The following is a 2,332-nucleotide window of genomic DNA, read 5'->3' on the forward strand; positions in this document are numbered from 1 at the left end:
CGGGTAATTCGCGGCTGAAATTATGCTCAGTTTGGCCAAAGAAAATAAAGATCGGAAGGCCCATAGACACCGGAAACAAAAGCTGGCCCACAGTGCTTTCACGTTTTGTTGCAGGGCAATGCTTCAGGTTTTATCCCTAAAAAAATGTACGTTTTTTTTTTGCAGCTCAATGCTTTCACGCAAAATAGAAACAGAAGGATATATTATACCCGCAAAATAGGGCACGTTTCAATCTCTTTTCCTTGACCGCCTCCTCTCTTGCCGCTTACGTTAGGTACTCTCCACACTAGGGTCGAATCTTGCCGAGGACTTCCAATCTGACGAGGCGCCTTCCAAGAAGAAATCCAATGATTCCTCTCCGTTCTCTATTTCTCATGCATCACAGCTGGCCTCGACATCGGACCTGTTCCAGGAATCATGCTACCACACCACCAACTTTCTCTCTCCAGCAGAGTTTGGCTTGGTCCTGGGCTCTTGGCGATCAACAGGTAACGCCATCAACTTTGTTGGATTGAGTTTGCTTGAGATTGCACAGCCCTCAATGGCTGATTAGCCCCTAGGATTGCTTGGAGATCGAAATAGAATTTATATATATGCTATAACTACGCTCATGTCTTGATTATTAGTAGTATCAATCTTATTGTATAAACATCCAATTATTTCTGTGAGAGCCAATATGTACGAGATATTGAAACAGTACTACTTTATTCAAATACAAGATCTGATGATTGTTGTGGTAGAGTAGAATGTCACACTAGCAGTTGATTTGATGAATTTTTCACGCCAAACTATAGGTGTGTAATCTTTATGGTGTCCCTAATCAAATCTGGAACATGCCCCCTCAATTGTGCATCCTTCACTGTCCTAGGAACGCCGCCGCTGTGGTTTCATATATCATACACTCCAGGCGGCACAACGCGATGGTGGTTTCAGATATCTTACAGTCCAGGCAGGGCAATGTGCGATGGCGGTTCAGATGCCGCAGGAGACACATCAAGCATGGGTAGAAGCAAGGAGTGGCTGGGGGTAATGCTAGCGAGTAGTGTCTACTCTTCCTATTTGTTGGCCATAGTAGTCCTCAATTAGTTTTAACTTCCTCTTTTTTTGTTAGGTGATTTCCTCTTTTTTTTAATTATTTGGTAATACATGAGCCTGACCTGAACTATTGCATCCCAATGTCTCGGTTACACAACCTTGATTGTTAGTTCCTTGCCCCTGATATTCTTAATGTCGCTTAAGTTTATACAGAGCCATTACAGTTTTGAGAACTGCACTGAAACATCAATGATATAATTTGACTTATTTGTATGAGGATGACTTTTTCGTTGCTACTTTTGCAAGAGAGTTCTATTACCAGACAAGGCTAAGTGTCGTTGATATGATGTATGACATCAGGTTTGAGTTGGAAGCCCCAGTCGGAAATGGATACATATCAGTTCACATGCAAAGCTATTGTCAACAAAGGGAGGTCTCCGTGTCCCATGGGAAGCTCGAGAAGCTGGTGCCGACTCTATGGCAACAACTTGAATGTCGCGAGACATGTGGTAGACAAACAACGACTGGATGCTGACATGCCCATGTAGATGGTGCAGACATCGGCGAATTAAGACCACTGTGAGAAGAATCCTTCCAGGTTGTTGAACAAAACAGAGATGACATACTTTAGAATCTGCAGCCAAGGACAGAATGCATCCACGCCAGTATGAGAAAAAAGATTGTGCTTTAGTTATTGGAATTGTTTTCCTTCTATGTTCATATCATCATTATATTAATTTAAGAATTTTGAGTTCCACTATGAATATAAAATGAACTAATGCAGTCACGACTCACGACACCTTATTTGTCCCCCTGCTATACACCTATATCACCATACATGCTTAAATACAGGGCACTGCCTATGGACATGAAAGCATGAAAAGTGCAAATACTAAACTACTTCGGGTCCATCTTACATATGCGAAATCATCTCAGGCATTCTCCTGTAGCTAGAATTTACTCAAGTTCTCTTTTTGTATTACCATTCAGCAAACCTCTATATTCGGTTACTCGCCTAACCAAGAGAATGAGGTACTATTTAGTTTATTCCGATATATGTTTTCTTGCAAACTAGGCAATCTTACACAATGGCTTGAAATGATATTCTTTAATGTTTATAAGAAAAAAATGTAAGGCTACACCAATTTTGGCATAAATGTGAAGTTAATGTAGAGAAATTTATATAGAGAAAATCATAGTGTTTTTTATTATACAGGGAAACCATAAATTAAGAACCACCTCTGACTCCCCCCCTCACCACCCTAGGTCCGACTAACTCTGTCCTGGCTTCGCCTCT

At 41.1% G+C, this 2,332-nt stretch overlaps 1 long non-coding RNA gene across 1 annotated transcript; it reads left to right on the plus strand.

The window, feature by feature from the left end:
* The first annotated feature begins 250 nt into the window (after positions 1-250).
* On the plus strand, positions 251-1,936 carry LOC123163893 (uncharacterized). The gene is made up of 3 exons (XR_006482040.1): positions 251-488; positions 869-1,026; positions 1,396-1,936. It is a non-coding gene; the product is annotated as an uncharacterized lncRNA (long non-coding RNA).
* The last annotated feature ends 396 nt before the right edge of the window (positions 1,937-2,332 follow it).

The sequence above is a fragment of the Triticum aestivum genome, chromosome 1D, assembly GCF_018294505.1.
Source record: "Triticum aestivum cultivar Chinese Spring chromosome 1D, IWGSC CS RefSeq v2.1, whole genome shotgun sequence".
NCBI lineage: Eukaryota > Viridiplantae > Streptophyta > Magnoliopsida > Poales > Poaceae > Triticum > Triticum aestivum.